A 19,002-nucleotide genomic window follows, 5' to 3' on the forward strand; every position below is an offset into this window, starting at 1 on the left:
AAATTAAAGAAGTTGTTTGTTTGGTCTGATTTATTTGTTTATTTATTCATAAGGGGTTATGTAAAGTTATTTTAAGGTTATGCTGAACGATAAGTCACTTTGCAGAGCAGCTTCTGCTGATGACACATCCCCCAGTAACGTTTTTAAAATAATATAAATAATCCTGTTGGGACTATTTTGGGCATTGTAATGCTCAACAGGGATTGAAACTATGTCACTATAGTGACCTTATCATATTTGGTTTGCACTATAATTTCATTGTACTATTCTCAGAGGATACTATCTTTAGTTTATGGGGGCGATAGATACAATAAAAGAAACACCTGTACAATACAATGCAAATCAATGCAAATCTGCAGCAAACCTTCTGCAGAGAGGATGTAATGCAAGGCTGACATTTGCCTGTGACGTGCAGCAGTGGCAGTATTATGCAAATCCTTTTTATATAGGTCATACAGACCACATGCTGTCAAGTTAGGTAAAAAAAAAAGAGTTCACATGGAATTTCTTCTTTGCTTTTGGGCGTTATGTTCTCACCTGCACAAATGTTTTACCGTTCTTGCTGGCAATTTAAAAAAACAACATGCAAATAAAGACAAGGTGAGTCTTTCTCATACACAAAGACACTTCAATGCAAATTAAAGGTGTAGAAACAAAAAAAAACATTAAATTAAATGATAAAAAAAAAGTTAGAAATAAATAGAGGATTGCTAAAGATGTACGTGCAAGTTGGAAAACTAATTCAGCTAAAGTACAAAAACAAGCTGGTTTGGGGGGGAAATGGCTGCTGATATTTGAAGCAGCATTAAAGTAGCATTGAGTTCAGGTATTTTAATCCCTCTGAAGGGTCAGGCTGACATATTTAAACACAGAAAAAGAAGAATCTGTGCCCTTCACAGTCTGCGCCTGAGAAAAGATAATAATGTGAATGTCACACTCCAGTCTGTAGTTCAACACAGATTTAGTTTGGAGCCACTGATATGTAATTGCAAAGTAAGAAAATGTGAAATTTTAGAGCTTTTCAACAATGTTTTCTTTTCCAATTAATGTTTGCACGTCTGCAGACTTTATTTAGCCCAAAAGAAGATGACCTCAGGTCAAAACTAATTGTTCGCACGCCACCACCCCGACATCCAGAATCAATAACGTGTCATATAATGATCGTTTTTGCTTATGCTAATGCAGCTCCTGTCCGTTCAGGTGTATAATGACTGCAGAGGTGTTGAGGCGCTATATTCCAGTTTAGTGTGGAGGCTCGCGGACACACTGACAGCTTATTATACTGTGAGGAATGAAGAGAGGCAACGTAAAGTGTTACTCAGCACAAATCAGCTGCTGTTGATAACGACTACCTGCAGAGGCAGCCAGATTCACCCACACAGCGAGACAAATTAGGACACACACACACACACACACATATATATATATATATACACACACACACAAACACACAGATGTGCACACACATCATTTCTTTGTGTCAGAATCACAAATTCATCACTCCTGACAAAACACACATCGCTGTGATAAACACATTTGTGGTCATTTACGATGTGTTCCCTCTGATTATCTTTATGAGGGATGACGACGACGACGGCGACCTTGTTAGTGCTGTTGGTGTCATAGTAGGTGTCACTCTTGTTCCTGCTGGACTGAGCCAGTTCTGCAAAGACACACTGAATCCAGTTCAGTAGGCACAGGAGTACACAACTTGGAAAAAGTCCACGTTATCACATGATGCCAAAAATGATTTAGAGCACGAAATTTAACAAGCTACGGCTCTATTTTAAACTCTCTGAGGAAAAGTAAGTCCGTAGTTGACACATTGACGCAGCTTTTATCGACTGAAATCATCTTTATCTTGGAAAATGTGAAGCTTTAGGTCATAATCTTTCTTTTTTAAATAGAAATGTGGTGTTGAAAATGAATACTATGCTTCGAAAATCTTTCTTCTTCTTCATAAAACCCCCATAAATCAGAAGAAGTTGACAACATCACAGTGTGTCTGAACATGCAAAGACGTCCACAGCATTCCTCTTTGTTGTTTTACAGTAAAAGGTGGGCCGGTTTCTTTCTTTCTTTCCTTCCCGTGCATCCTCCTTGCCTCACCTCTCAGTTTGGGGATGGCTGAGGACTCTCAGGTATGCAAGAGTTTATTCTTTCATGTTAGACACTGAACTTAGCCACTGTGAACAATTCCTGTTTGGTTCAATGCTCACTAATGAGCTAAGTTCTGCATCTTCAGAAAAGTCATCCCGGAGTGGCATTTCGAAGCAGGAAATCTGAGATCTGTGTGTCTCATTCTGCAAGGAAACAAAAAACTTTACACAACTCGTAAAAAATTAGACTTTTTAACGGAGAACGTGGATTTTTAGCGACGTTGCAATCATGCTTAGTCCTGTAAAAGTAATCATGCCTGCTGTTTTCACGCTGTGTCTTATCCAAATGGGAAATCCAGGTCCACTGCAAGGAGAGAAAGTCATTAAATAAAGAAAAAAAAACTGAGGAAATTTGCTCATAAAAACAAACTATATTAGTCTAATATATCATACAGACCACTAATGTGAATGTAGAACATGTGGAGGCGTAAGATGTGAGGTTGGCCAAAGAGTTGAACTGCAGTTTATTACTTTCAAATGCAATAAATGAATGAGCTCTTTTCATGACATGCGCGTTAATAAAGGAAAATTACCTCATATGACTCCTCAAATCCAGTGGTGGAAGAAGTATTTCACTTAAAGTACAACTAAAAATACTCCAGTACTAGTAAACATGCTCATTATAGAGCAGAACGACACTTGGATTATTATAACTGACAGTTCTTTATACACTGTTGTTGTCAGGTTGCGTTAATGATCAGTAACTATATGAATATGGTGGAGTAAAAAGTTCAATATTTACCTCAAATGTGATGAAACAGAAGTAAAAAAAAAAGCGGCATAAAATAATGGAGATAGTCGAGTGAAGTAAATGTGCTACTTTCCTGTTCAAATGTAACTACTAAAGAAGAAGGTCACACCAGGCCTGGATGCAGCCACACACTCTCATATGTACTGTTTGACATGATGACTTGGTGTTTTTTTACATTTTTTAATAGACTTTAAATGTAGATTTGTTTTTCTCACGCATGCAAGAGGCTTTAATCCTTCCCTCCCCGGCTGAGAAGAGTCTTCATCGTTTGTACTCGTATAGTTTGTCTGAGCCTCGGGACACGGGCTCAGTTTTCAGAATAAACTGTTAGCACGCCCACTCTGTGGTGTCATGACATCACCCCACTCAGTAAAAAAACAACTCACTCTCACGTTCACGTCGCCTCAATCTGGAGCTTTATGAGCAAAACTTGCTGCACACAGATGCATCAATTGTGTCTTGATATTTTAAGATCTACATCCCCTCTTTGGCTAAAATGGGAAAGTCAGACTGTGATTTCTCTCCTCCAGATGCACTGGGTTAAATGTTAAATAAGTGCTACAAATGAAGATAATAACACTTAATTAGAGCAGTTTGTAATTTCCTCATCACCTCTTTATTTTTGTGGATTGACGGTGATCTCAAACTCTTGCAGCAGCACAAATCTTGTAAACACAACCCAAGAGTTGGATTAGTTTCAAGGGTATCAGTGTCCAAGTGAAGTTACCTGAGCTCAACTGCCATTATGTCATTTTTCACCCTGCTTCATGAGAAGAAAAGGCAGCTGCAGCCTTTGTCATCCCGCCACCTCCTTCTTCCCTGTGGAGAAGAAAGTGTGATGATCCATCTTTTGGGATTAAACAAGCAGGAAACCAAAAAAAAAAAATCCCCCGCTATCACCTCCCCTATATGACTTTATTCAACTTCTCAAGGCTTGTTCTGCTCAGGTTAATCGCTGCTTCTGGAGGGGAGAAGCAAGCAAAACATTTTAGAGATGGTGGAGATGTTATGTTAAAGACAAAAAGTGGGTGCATTAGGAGGAAAGAGAAAGGAATAAAAATAGCTGAAGAGAGCGAAAGAGAAAGAACGGCACAGTCTGAAACAGTCTGTACAAGCAATTCAGCAGCGCCATATTCAGCAAAAAAACAAAACATTCCCAAATAAGAAAAGATGCACTTAAATGCATTACAACACAATTTAAACACATGATATTGATTCTGTCTTCTGTTGTCCAAAGAGCTGAGATACCAGCGTTCATTGCATCTAATCCTAAAAGTGCCTGTGAAAGGTTGTGAATCTCAACTTACCTGCATGTGAAGGAAGAAAGCGGGATGATAAAGACAAGAAAGAGGGGCCTTCGCTGTCGTCAAACCTGATCACTCTCTGCTGGGTTCACCTCACTGGTTTCTGTTGCATGTTCTTAACCAAGACGGCGGCTGCCTTCGTGCTCCTCTGGCTGTTCGGTGTGAGGTGTGGGTGAACGAGGAAGGAGGGGGGAGCATGTGTGAAAAGAGAGTAGGCACGAAAAGGGGAGGGGAAGACCGAGGGGAAGGAGGGGAGGCATGGAGGGGAGGGAGAAGGGGATGATGGGACAGGTGTGGAATTTACACACCCTGCTGGTAGCGCGCACTATTGGCATATTTGGCTCAGTGTGATGACTCACCCTCTCTTATGGTGGAAGTGAGGGAAAATGTGGGTTTGTGAGTGATAGGGAGACACAAACTGGATAAACTGTCTGCAGGATGTGTCATTGTTTCGAGTCAGGAATAGCCTCTTAACTTTTTAGTCTAAAATATATGTTATTCGTGCTTAGGACAACTATATCTGAGCACAGGAAACACAGAGAAGCAACCTGATTAGCCCTGTAGGGCATGTACACGTTGTAGATATATTAAGTTTCACAGTCAAGATATTCCCATTGCACATTTAAAACAACTGGACGTTGGATCATCGGTGGACCTGAGGCAGGCTGAATGACGCCCTCAGTACAGTAAACATGTTTATTTCTGCTGTGAAGTTTGGACATTTTAACATGGGGACTTATGGAGACGCGGCTGCTCAACGTTGACAGTTTTTTGGGACTTTTGCATTGGTTTCACTTCACAGACGCGGAAGTTGACGCTTGTAATGATTTCTCTTTGGTGAACGAATCCCATGTGCCAGAGTCAAACCAACAATGAATTGATTGCACTAACACGAATACTCTGCGTAGCTTAAGCCTGATATAGATTATTCCTCTGTGCTATAGAGCTCCATTGTTGTCTTCAAAACACATAAATTAACCACACCGTCTTCATTATAACGGAGCACAGTCAGCGTAGTTCTGCTGCAAGAAATAGAGAACTATCGAACCAAGTGTGTATGAATTCGCATCAGAAAATAGTCCCCCCAAAAATAACTATCTATAAAATTAAACTATATTTTTGAGACCCATTTATTAAAGCACAAAGATTTAGTGGCATCGAGGTAGCTCCTGTTTGCAGCGTCCTCATCTCACCAACAATTTTGGCTGCACAAACCTGCACAGAATACGAATGGCCCTAAACAAAGCCAGTGTTTATTTTGTCTATTCAGGGTTATGGTAGACTCTCTACATGAGAAGAGGAGCTGTGGTAGATATAAAAGGCTCATTCTGAGGTAACAAAAAACAGAACAATTCTTATTTAATGATGGTTATAGACTGTATATATTCAATTTCTGCTTAGCCCTTAAATCTTACATACTGGACCTTTAAGATTTACGTCTTGGTTAGGACTTTGGGATGGAAGCTGGAAGTTGGTTTTGGTCTTTTCAAAGAGGGTTTGTTGAATGAAAAGTATCATTCAAGCAAGTTTTAAAAGAAGTTCCATAAGTTAGGAAACTTTTGCATACACTATTTTTTAAGATTAACCCTGTAAGAGTCACGTCTTTGTTTGCAGAATTCCTTTGTTTCTTGTCTTTGTTACTCTCTGGAATAAGAAGAGTATTTTTGTTCTCTGTATGACAAACACTACTTATTATTTCTTGATTATTTCTTCAGAAAACTCTGTCCAGTTGTAACAAAGTAGAGGAAATGAAACATGTCCACCCTCCATCACAGGTGGGCCCTCATGTCAGTCACCATACCCTCCATGTACGTTCTGTTTTGATTTGACGGGCTGCAACCCGATACGCTGCGCCTCCATACATAGTTGATACTTGTCACCGTCGCTCTACAACAGGGAAGCGGGCCTGGAAAAAAAAAAAACATGACATGGAGGCTGTCTGGAGTTGTTTTTCTCTCCTCGCCTTTTAAAAGCACTCTGCAGCGAGCTCCTCTCTGGCCCCTAATGCACCCGGTCCATTTAGCAAAGCAGAGCTGTGAAACCCAAGATCACAGGCATGGTCAAAAACAATTTCACCCTCTGATTGAGCCAATATCCACTTTGCATTTTGCAGGAGAAACAGCAAATCTGATACGTGTTACTGTACATACAGGATCTGCATTTTGTAATCTGTTAGTGAAATGTGATTCAGCACATTTGTCACCAGTCAAAATATATAAAATATCAGCACGTGAAACCTCACCATGTTTATTACTTCGCCAGATACCTCTACATCCTCTCCTTGACTTTGTAACCTCAACTACTAAACACACAAACTTATTAGTATGACACAGAAAACAAACATTTTCTCAGCATTTCTCAGGGGTCAGTGTTTTGGAGCGAGCATAAAGAGATGAGGCGGCTGCTCTCTGAAACCAGATCCAGTCTCGAGTGATGGGCAGTGCATGGCAGCGAGTCCTGGACGCATTAGCCCAGGCTAATGGGCTAGCTGGCTCCGAGAGGCCTGACTGTCCATTATGTGCTGCCACGGCTGGAGGAGTTTGAAGGTAAACTGCTTTTGACTGCTCTGATGTCCAACGAGCCCCTTAACTCTCACATCATTACTGTCTCTGATATTTAAATTCACAAACAAACTCGTAGCAGACGTAAGAATGATTGTTTACTGGCAATCCGTCTGTCTGCCTGTTGGGTTTAATTGAATTGGTGGGTAGATGGATAAATAGGAAGACAGATACAGAGAGACACAGACGCACAGCAGCAATAAACTGTAACTATATACTTTAATGGAGATATGACTGAATGCCATATATATATATGTATATATGGATGTCAAGCAGGGCCACAGCAGCAGGCTCGACCAACGTCCGATCTCCTGCATGGCCACGATCCGTGAGAACCACGCCGAGATAAGCACAAAAACTCTGGGCAAGAAGTGAAGTTAGTAACATGTTGATGGGACATGAACCATGCAGTCTCATCCTACAGCAGCGTGACTAAGGGAAGCTCCAACAAAAAGTCAAGTTTTTAAAATTGTTGATGGTGTCTGCCTCCCGAACCCAAACTGGGAGTTTGTCTCACATAAGAGGAGTTGATAACTGAAAGCTCTGGCTCCTGTTCTACTTTTAGACACTAAAGGAACCACAGGGAACCCTGCATAGTGTTCGAGTGAGGTTGTAAGGTACTATGAGCTCTTTAAGAGATGATGGCCCCTAAACCATGAAGAGCTTTGTAGGTGAGCAGAAGGATTTCAAATTATATTCTTATATTTCACAGAATGCAGAGAAGTTAAAATTGGATCTGTCTACCTACAGCTACCGCTAAATAATATACAGCAGTACGCTTGAAGATGAAAAGAACCAGACGAGTACTTTGAATGAATTCCACCTAATCTGTCTTTTTTATGTAATTTGACAGTCACAGAAAATCGCTGGCTGACGTGTTCTCTGCTTCGCTGAAAAGGTGATTGTTAATGGTTTGATTGAAGGTGGATAATGTGGGCAGTTTTCTGTCCTTGCAGCGAGGTTCAGGACGTTTTGGCACCGGTTCTCGAGTGAAGCGTATTTGGTGGTGGTGGTGGGGGGGGGGTTAAAAAGGCCACCGAGATGGCAGGGATCCCCGTGATGAATGGCTCTTTAAGTTGAGAGAAGTAGATTGATCTGTATCCCTTCTGCTGCATGCAAAGCCAACAGACATTTTGGAGGGAGGGAGTAATAGAACAGAAAGAGAGAGAGAGAAGCTGCAGGGGGTTTTTTTTTGTTTTTTTGATGTATACTGCAGGACTTTGGAGGATGTGCCATAGAGGGTGCTGTTGCATTAATCAAATCTGGAGGTGATAAATGCATGAATAAGACAGCCAAGAATGAGAATGAAGGGCAGTGTTTTAGTGGAAGAAAAGGTTGTTTCAGTCTCCAGGATTACTCATAATATCATCCATGAAACAGCCGAGCATCATAATATCCATGTTTGATTACAGTTATATTGTTTCAGGGTTTAACAGATATCATTGCAACACTTTAAAAAAACAAACTTTTAAATGAAAAAGTGCAAAATAAAAAAAAACATTCCGACTCGCTGTTTGCAGGAATAATTTATTCCTGTAAACGGATGACTTTGCAAAACTGTCAAGGATCATTGGTGCCACCTATTGATCATGTTGAGAATTTTAATCCCTCTCAAAGATGCACAAGATCAGTTTCATACCTGCTTGGTTAAATAATGAAAGTGAAGCTCAGTTTCTTCGTGCAAGCTGCAGAATGTGTAACACCACGATATCCTCTCAGCCGGATCGGCAGACAGAAAAGGAGAACTACATCTGTGTACAATGGCCGGGCGACCTTTGGCTCTGATGCGGGGAATCAGTGACACTTGCATACCGAGCTGTCAGGGCGGCTGCACGGCCTCTCCCTGCGCCTCTGTGGTACGAGCGGTATCACACAGGAAATGCAGAGGAGCTAATTATGTTGAGTAAGTCTGAAGTGCCTCCACTCCAAAACAAGTGTTTCACTTTGAAAGGATATAAATAATTATCCAGATGATCTGTTCAGAGGAAGTCACACTATGTTCTCTTATATGAAAGGTTCAGCTGAGGTTTTGTTAAACTGATACTTAAAAGTCCAGTTTGTCAGATTTAGGAGGCTTTTACAGAACATGGCAGAAATTATTAGTGTATAATTACCTGGAAATAAGAGTCATTATGTTTTTGTAAGCTTAGAATGAGACTTTTATATCTGCAGAGGGTGATTCGAGGGGGTTACAATACAGCAGGAGATGCCACCTACACACTTTAAGTAAGTTTCACTGACACAGCTTTAAAAAACACAAATATCCTCTCACATCCAGGACTGCGTGTCATCGCTCTCAGACATATCTACATGGACGAAAGCGCTCCATCTCCAGCTGAACCTCTCAGTGACCTAACAACATCAACATCAAAATCAACTCCGAGTCATAATTGATGACCAATAACCTTCTCTGATCACGTTGCCTCGGTTGCCCGGGCTGACTCAAAATTCTAACCGACTCCTGATTCAGGCTGTGATCATCTAACGCCTTCCTGACGGGCCTCCAGATTAGGGGCGTCCGTCTCTACCTTCAAAAACCTCCTGAAGACCCAGCTCTTACTTACGTACCTCCTCTCATACTACTACCAAAAACTAAACGTGCTAAATCTTGTATTGTATGCATGTATTGTATGTAATACTTAGGATGCCGTCTTGTTTTGTCTGTCCAAAATTCAGAGATATTCAGTTTATTATATTGTTAAGACGAGGAGAGGCACGTTGGAAAGTCGATAATCGCTCTAAATTCCATACTTACATACAGAACATGATACACACTAATCCTTTAAAAATGTTTTGCAGTTAGCATACAAGAAATGTAATATTTTTGCTTTAAACTCACAGGAAGTGATGCGATACACGTGCCGTCTGATAGCAAAGCCTCTAACACTTCACCACAAATAAAAGCAAAGTGGCAGTCATGCCATTAGCAATTTAATTTAATGTTTAGCACTTCCACACCCAGTCTCCATTTCTTTTATGCGTTGGCAAAACATCAACGGCACACTCCGAAATCAAGTGTTATTAGCGTGTATTCTCATTTTCAAAGTACACCTTATTACAAAAAAACAAAATGTTCCACCCACGATGATTTTAATTACAATAATTTCAACACTCAGAGCTCCTTTTTTTTTTTTTTCCAAAGAAATGTACCACAAAGGATGAAGTAAAAATCCTTCAAACAGTGTCGACGCTCACCAGAATAGTTGCTACAACAAGCTGCTTTCATGCAAAGTGATGTTCATCATCCAAAAGCTTTTTTTTATTATTTTATGGAAAGCATTGTTCTGACTGAGGCCAGCTGCTGAGGGACAACAGCAGAAAAAAAATAAAGGATTTCATTTATTTTTCAGGCGCACAGCGAGAGTTGTTGTGGTGTAGATGGCAGCGAAACGGTGGCACACAAACCCACTGTCATACTCTTTGTGCTGTTTTTCATACTTTTATAATAGCTTCTTTTTGAACAACACATATTTGGGTTGTTCTTGAAACTTTTTGTGTTTTTGTGTGACACCAGATCATTTTCCAACTAACTCTGAGAAAGAAGTCTTTCTCTGCAATGTTTTCTCTGATGTAACTCGTCTACCAGCAGCAGCTTCTCTCTCCTGCTTTCGTTATCTATTATTTTCATCCTTATATTATTTGGAAATGTGTTTTATTATGTATTCATGTTTTATTTTATGTTGTTCATATTCGTTGTGTGTAAAGCTAACTGAGTTTACGTTGTATGAAAAGCGCTCTATAAGTCATTTTGATCTGATATTATACGTGCATTCGAGTGTTTCTAGTTGTCATGTTAATTGCTGCATTAAAGAAAGATTCGAGTATGAACAATGCGGCAGTTGTCGAGTAAATCCTCTGATTGTTTCTACATTTAGTCTCAGTCCCCAGTCTGGACTTGAACAGGACTGGACCTGAGTCTGAAAGTCGCCTCGGATGATCTTCACTACAGTTTTGAATAACAATGATTTAGAGGACAAAAAAAGACTCAGCTCTTGCAGACAATGCTATATGAGAGCTGCAGGCACTAAATAAGTCACTGCCACTTAGGAAAATAAGAGAGGTCGCATAGCTGCAGCCAAGATTGAACGTTGTGTCAGCACAGTGTGTTAAACCACACTCCCAGGCTTGGCTGTTTCTGGTGTTGGTTCAACCAAGGTCTTGCAGGAGTGCCTATCTTTTTTTATTGGCTGTTTACGAAGCATAAAACGCCCTTCTCAACACCTTCATTGACCATCACAGGCTCCTCTAAAGCTAAGGCTACAAGAGTACATCAACGGAAACTTAAAACGAGATCACGAGGCCCTTTTAATGATGTTCGATCTATGTTGGCACGTTTCTCCTCAGATTAGACGTGAAACAAGTAACGGTCTTGCCAGTACTGCTCTCAAGTGTCTCCACGGTACATCAGAAGATGATTTTTCTTTGCCATCCGCTGTACATTTCCATTATCTACACACAAAAAAGAGACTGAGAGATACTTGAAACATCCAAAAAGGGAAAGCACTTATATTTCTTCAGACTAAGCTTTTGCCTGCGTCATTATTTGACGCAGATGCGAGAAGCAAATGATGATTTTGACGTTAACTGGTTACCTTGGAGGATTTTGCACATTATCATAACGGACGTTAAGGATAGTGATCGGCTGTCGTGTTGAGTAAGGCTTTGATTTCTCTCTTTGGTGCACAGCTTTAAGTGCACTGCTTTTCATAGAATAAAATAGAAAAATATGAAGGCTGGAGGCTTCACAGTTTGTGTTAAAAGGCGGAGAATAAATTATTCAGCTTTTGTTTGTGGGAAAACATGAGATGTGACTCTGAACAAACAGACGGCCATGAACTTGAAAAATGCCAAAATTGAACATTTCTGTTGTAGCTATATCAGAACCAAATGTTAAATCTGTGAGAGGTTTGTAAAAAAAACATACAAGAAAATGAAGGACAGGACTAATATTTCCTGCTTTCTATGTTTGCAGCATGGATGTTTGCAGTAATTATAACTCGCCTGCATTTGAGAACGAGTTAATCAAATCTGAATGAGGTAGGTCTACCGAGTGTAATGAACGGAGCCTCTAATACCCCAAATGTTACGTGATGAGTTTTAAATATCTGGAAACATAATTATGTAAATACACCAGTGGTTTCCAAACTCTTTGACTTGTGAACCACTGAAATAAAATTTAAAAAAAGGGGGTTACATATATCCGTTGGTTATGGATCAGATCAACATAAGAGCGAAAGATTTTGGTGTTACTTTCATGATTTTTTTGTAAAACCTTCAAGTAATTTATAAGAAATAATGCAAAGAATGTTAAATGTCAGAAACATCGATCCATCTTCTACAACTGCTCATCTTCATGAAAACCATTTACACCTACGGGCAATTTAGAGTCATAAATCAACCTGAGTGTCTTTGGTAGAGTACCCGGAGAGAGAGACTCTTCATGGAAAGATCCTAGTCGGGGTTCTTGCTGTGAGGCGACAGCGCTAACCATGCCGCCCCATGTCAGAAACTATAAATATAATTTACCGGAGCATAATGTTGTTTTTTGGCTTTAGAGATGGTATTGGCAGTTAGTTAGGTTCATCACTTTGGTTCAGAAAGTTCTCAACAACCATTAGACACAGTTTTGTGAAACATTCATGGTTCCCAGATGATGAACCCTAACGTCTAAAGGTGGTTGCCTGACATTTCCTCTATCGCCACCATGACATGCAAGATAAATATGATGAGGTAGCATCATCTGTCCATAAATGAAGGAGCTTGGATGAGGCAGATAAACAGCGAGAGGTCTCGCAACACAAATTATAAGGATCAGAATTCATGTTAATTAATGTTAAACATGACTTTAACGATCCCCAGACTTCACGTCATTGGGTTTGGTTTAAACCTGTAAATCTAGATTAGATTAGAGATACTTTATTTATCCCTGAAGGGAAATTGTATAATGTCAGTACATGTTAACATGCTTACACTCTAAACCAAGATGTTCAATGACGTAAATATTAAACCTGTTAAACATCAGCGCGTTATTGTGAGCGTGTTAGCGTGACATTTGATGATGAAGATGCTTTTGTTGCCTCTCAAGCTGCTTCAACCTACTGTAATGTGCCACTTTGCTGTAACATTTTTTTAAAGATCTTTGTTCATGGTCTATTTTTTGTATAACAGTCCTTGAAAAACCTGAATACTGACCTTCACAGCCATGCCTCGATGATGTCTTTTCTAAATATCAAAGTGGGAATATCTACTCGGGTCATTCGTCACAAAGTCCTCAGAAATTCTTCAATATTACATTCTTACATTCAGAATTAGAAAGTTAAAATATCCGTTTAATATTGAACATATATGTAATTATACCTCGATAGCTCATTAAAAAAACCTTTGTCTGCACTGTATGAGTTTGGGCCACTCTTTATATTTATCCTTTATACTACAAGTTAACAGCACTTACACATAAATGCAACAGTAAAAATATAAGTACTAGCTCTGGTACTCTAAGTAAAGTACCCTGTAACAGTGTATTTATACAAGGATTTATACTGAATACTACAAAATGATCATACAGTCAATAGACTATGTCAGTGCTCATTTAAAATTTTCTGCACTGGACTAATTGACCAAAGGCCTTGGCATCGAGCTGTTTAACGAACAATGTAAATTGGGCTTATCTGGGTCAGTGCATGTTACCGCTGCGGGTCATATCTGAGTAAAAAAGAAGTTTGTCTGTTCCTGTTTTAGAATCAGCGTCTCAGGCTGCAAGACGACGCCGGGCCAGACTTTCATGACCCAGACCGATGTGTTCATGGTACCACAGCGTTTAGGTAAGTGCCATGTCAACAGGATGTTTTTGTTTTTCTTTCTTGTGTCATTGTGTAGCCGCTGGCTGCGGTTTCAGTGTTTGTGTCTGGACTTGTAAACACTTTCCTAACTTAAGTTTTTGACCTCTGGACATTTCTGGATCTTGTCATAACTTTTTTAAACAACATGGCTCTGTGGTGTACGTATTTTAGGTCCACTGCTATGATCCAGACCGAAATATCCCAACAACTATGCTATGAAAACTAATTTTTGCTCAAAACACTGCAACTTAGTGGCCTCGCAGAGCTACTAATGTGGTAACTCTTGCTCAAAGTTTTCTTTTACTTCACCTGATCCATCTTTTTAAAAGCCCACTTCAGCCTTACAAGCAGTTTTAGTTGTTAAACTATGTAATTTTCCTTCAAGCATTGATTTTTTTTTAGAATTAATGCAAAACTCTCCAGACTGATCTCCATCTTTGTTCATCCTTCAGAGAAGGTTTTAATTTGACAAGAGGAAATACGTACCATTTATCACTCGGAGGAGGATTTGCTCTGCTTTGAGTCTTGACGTGGTCTCAACACGTGGTCTCCTCTTCAGCTCACATGGACCTCGTCTTAGAATTGGCTTACGCCCGTCTGAGGCAGTCTTACCTACAAACATGCCCTTGGATTTGCTGTAACGTGTCCTTTTGTGCTGTCAGTGGAGAGCTGATAACCCCCCCACCTCATCCCTCCCATCTATACCTGCTATATGTCTCTCTTTCCCCCTTGTCACAATCTAAGAGCGAAACCAGGTGAACACAAGCGCTTTTTTTTTCCTGCCGTCTTCTTGTCCTCACAGCAAGTGCGATCTCACGCCAGCAGGGCAAAAAAAATAAAAAGAATCACTTCATTCCCATTTTCATACTGTCAGCCATGGCAACAGCTTTCTGTGAGCCAACTCAGCTGTGCTTCTCAAGGCAACGCTCGCTCTCCCTTTCCCTTCGTCATTATCCCGTCCATTAGTGCTATTTGCCATTGTTATTTGGGTCCCAGGCCTTCTTTTAACAGCAGACTCCCTTGTAGCGTCCTTGATATTCGCCAGATACGGACAAATTTGCTCCGGCACCCTGAGGTCTTTTACGCTTTGTGTGCAAATTCACCGTCTGAGCAATTTTGCATGTAATAATAAGTGACCATTTAAAATAGTCTCAAGGTCTAAGAGCTGTAGATTTTATTTTAATTATAATGAAGATGTATTGACTAAAGTTTCTCTTTCGACAGTCATTTTCCAACCTTGCACAAAGAATAGAAGAATAAAATCTAGTCTATTTCTTTTGCCCTTTGAAGCAAGAACACATTCAGTCTCTCGGCTTCCAGCGTCACACTGAAACCATTTTGTTCTCTCACAAAAACTCAAGGACTAACTTATCTCATGAATTGCATGACGCAGCGTTTCTGTGGCACGATGATGCAACTGGATTTCCTGGCTTGGAAATGGGAATTGTTTCATAATCCTCTTTGGAACAACCTAACCATTGTGTTCCCAAAAAGCAGGACATGCACCGACACATCAAGCACTTGATATAAGATATGACCTCACTGGGTTTTAGATCTCACATGGTCTTCTGTAAAATAGGCTCGACACTGTCACTAGTTACTATCCCACGGTGGAGAAATCACTTCTGACTGCAGTTTTTCTGGCCGCTTTCTCTCGCCTGAGCGAGTCCAATCTCACTTCAAACGGTTTTTTGGACATTAAGCACCTTTTAAAGTGCAACCAAGAAGGTGAATTGACTTAATTTGTGTGATTTTTCGCCCGTTTTTGACACTTTCAGTACACCATCGCTCAGCATTACTCTATTTCCTCTTACCATAAAAAGAACATAATCTAATTTCAGGGCTAGATGAAAATCTTGCTGTTTCATGGTGGCATGACGTCTCCTCAGGAAATGCTATAATTTACTCACAATAGGAGATCATTTGGGAGTGAAATTAGATTGACCTCATCTACAGATGCAGGAACCGTTCATCCTCATTAAAGCAGCCTGACTGTGCAAAATACCAGGGATACTCTGTCTGTCTCTTGATTTCTTGATAAACGACATGAAAGCAGATAAAAGCCATTATCCATCATTGATTTTCCATGTGAAAGTCGTAGCCGTTTTCAGGGAGAAGGTGTAGATAAAGAGACTCCCTCATGTTTTATACATTCAGTGGACCTTAAAGCACCGAGCAGCTGCACGAAGGAAGTGTCTGTTTCTTTTTATCTTGAATGTGCAGCGTTATAATGAATGTGAATTTAAAATACTCAAGTTGCATTTAGTCTGCTCTAAAGTTCGCAGTAGCACACCATGATATCTTTATCATAGAGAACTCATTAAACACATTGTATCTGTGCGCTGGTGTGATACGTGAGTCACTTTCACATATCAAGAAATGACACATACATCACTGTCACGACCTGCCGACTCAAGTTTGCTCCATAAAACTAAGAAAGGTTAAAACAGTCCTCCACAGATCCTTCGAGGTTTTCTTGAAGAGTTATATGTCATGTTTTGGTGTCCAGTCTAAATGTTAAACTAAATTTAAGACTCCAGTAAGGTAGGTAGTCTGGTCTAGTCCACTTTTCTTTTGATCAGATGGTTCCAGATTTAAATTTAAACACAATTTTCTTAAAGTTTTTGTGCAGTTTGTTGTCTATACTTGGCTCATTTTGTTAACCTATATTTCTTAAATAGTTATTTGTATCAGTATCGAAGTTATTCCAGGATCTGTCTTAGAAGACGCCATATATTAGACACAATGAAATACTGAGACGGACAGATTGAGACAAGAAAGATGTTATTAGCTCTTCCAATATGATCAGCTGCTCCATGAGCTTTATTTCCTTTAGATTCAGCTTCTGTTGGTGCTTGTATACCAACTGATCTGGTCTTTTTGTTGTTGTTGTTGTTGTTGCTCCTTTAAGGTAATTAAAATGAATATAAAATCAATAGATGCACTGAGAGCCAGTTTAATGAGGCTAAAACCAGCCTATACGGTACGGCCGTGTCGCATTAATCATATCACATTCAGTACCTCCTGCAAGCTAATGCACAAATACAAACAATTTGCATATTGTGTACCATATGTAAGACACTTGGGTCAGTAAATATCTGGGCCTGTGCATCTGCAGGAGGGTAAAATAGGCCACACGCCATCTGACACATCCCTGACTTCACATTGAGCTCTTGTTATTGACTCATTTAGAAGTATCCATATGTGTTAATTAGGTCATCTTGACCCCGGTGAGGACAGGAGAGACGGGCGAATGGCAGAGTCATGAAGTGTGGCTTCAATTCTCTTCTTCGTGGGTGCCCTGGAGTCATGCAGCGAAGCGGGGAGGCGGGCGAGCGGGCCAACACAAAACAGTGTGATGTAAGAGCTGCACTAGCTGGGAACTGAAGCAACATGCACGCATACTACACCCATACATATGTGTGTATGTGTGCAGACAGTGTGACAACTCCAAGCTTTGATATTCCTTTTGCTTTCATGGACATGCCTGAGGAACCAACAACTGAGAACCACTGAGATTAAGATGACAAGTTGAGTTGTTGCTCCGTCTTCACTCATCTGTCCAGATTGTTTATATGCACATATATGTATGAGACAGATATAGTGGAAGTGCAGTGAATATATATATTTAAGGGTAGAAATTATCCCAAATTGTCCTACTCAGGTGGAAAATATTGCGAATATGCAAATATTTTGCTTATCTTAAGGGAAAAAAAGAGTTTGTTGTTGTTGTTGTTTTCATAAGTGAACAATGACGCAATGCCAAAAAGGTTGAAAGGACACAGACAACTATAATAAATAAATAAATAAATAAAGTAGAGCCAGATTGCTCTTCTTTCTCGGCTCACTGGCTGACTGTTTGCTGCGGGTGGCTCATCCACTGGCCATTTTACAATGGGCTCGGTTTCAGACTCTGTGTTTTGTGAGAGTCTGCAAAATGTGCTGAGACTGTGTTTATAAAGATGATTGAGCATTAGAGGTCACCAATATATATAGAAACTGTCAATGTCAGTGGTTTATACCCGTACTGTGATTCAGTCCCTTTAAATATTACATTATTGTGAGGTTAGTGTGATGATTTATTTAATTCACTGGCAGTTATCAGTATTTTTAATTAATTAACAATAGATAACATGATCACCCAACTCTGCTGTGTTTTAGTAACTTTCAGCTCATTGTTTTGGTTTAATGCGAGCCTCAACCACCATGGCTGTGAAATGAAGTGACAAAAACTGCAGTTCCTCAAACGTCCACTTGAGGCTGGCTCCAGAAGTGAGTCAGTCTCCATAAGTCCCCATGTTCAAATGTCCAACTTCACAGCAGAAATAAACATGTTTACAGCCTGGTACAAAAAACTGTTTTGGTCTCTGTAGCTAATTTCCCCGTTCATGACAACTGTACTGAGGGTGAATTTATATACAACTCACCTGTTCACATTATATTAAGGCTTAAAGTTATGCAGGATTAAGAGCACAGCTGCTTTGATCCACAAGTGGGTGGCTTGTTTGAGCCCGCCTCAGCTCAACTCGCGGTCCACATCTTTGCCCACCAGACTGTTGAAGATGGTGACGACCAGAGCCACCAAGGAAACCTCTTCAGAAACCTGGGGGTGACATCACAGAGATTTTATCCATGTTTTAAACTGCCTCAATGGTCAACAACTGTTTTTTGCTTCACTCTTACTGGCTCTAAAATCAGACTGTACAGCACCAAACTGCTGGTGAACGGAGTGGAGCATTTAGCAGGTAACGGATGGAGTTGGTGGAGACCAAAACAGAGCAAAACAAAACAGTCCACAGACTCCAAATAAATGAATGAAATTGAATGTTGCTCCATGTGTTTCAAATATGTAAATAAGCCGCCGTTTGCTGGCAGGTTAACTGTATCAGCTCTCTAAGTTAGTAATATGTTAGTGTTGTGTTCACAGCTTGTTTCCACTGCCCCCAAGTGGCCAAAAAATGCATTAGATTGTAGGTTTAACTCTATTTCACAGTTACTATTATCACAATCTACTACAATAATATCACTATCGAGGATTTTATCCACATCTCCCACCTTCAGTGTACATTAAACACTTTGTACCAACCTTTGCTGCAACATTCACTCAGATGTGCACATCCTCTCCCTCCTGTGAGACTATATATATATATATATGTACGTTAACGTAAAGTCACTCCAGCTGTGTTTCATTTATAACAACAATGTTTCCCAGCAGCTGGTACTGGACTGCTCATCCTCCTGCTGGGATGGATGAATCTCTCTTCATCCTCCTTTAGCTGTTTTTCTCAGTAGTTTTTTCCCCCCTCTCTCTTTTCTATTAACAACCCATTGTTTTCCAAGCTCCAGTTATTTTCTTTGAAAATAAACGCAGAGCTGTCCTCCGTAGAT

This window comes from Larimichthys crocea, chromosome II (assembly GCF_000972845.2).
Source record: "Larimichthys crocea isolate SSNF chromosome II, L_crocea_2.0, whole genome shotgun sequence".
NCBI lineage: Eukaryota > Metazoa > Chordata > Actinopteri > Sciaenidae > Larimichthys > Larimichthys crocea.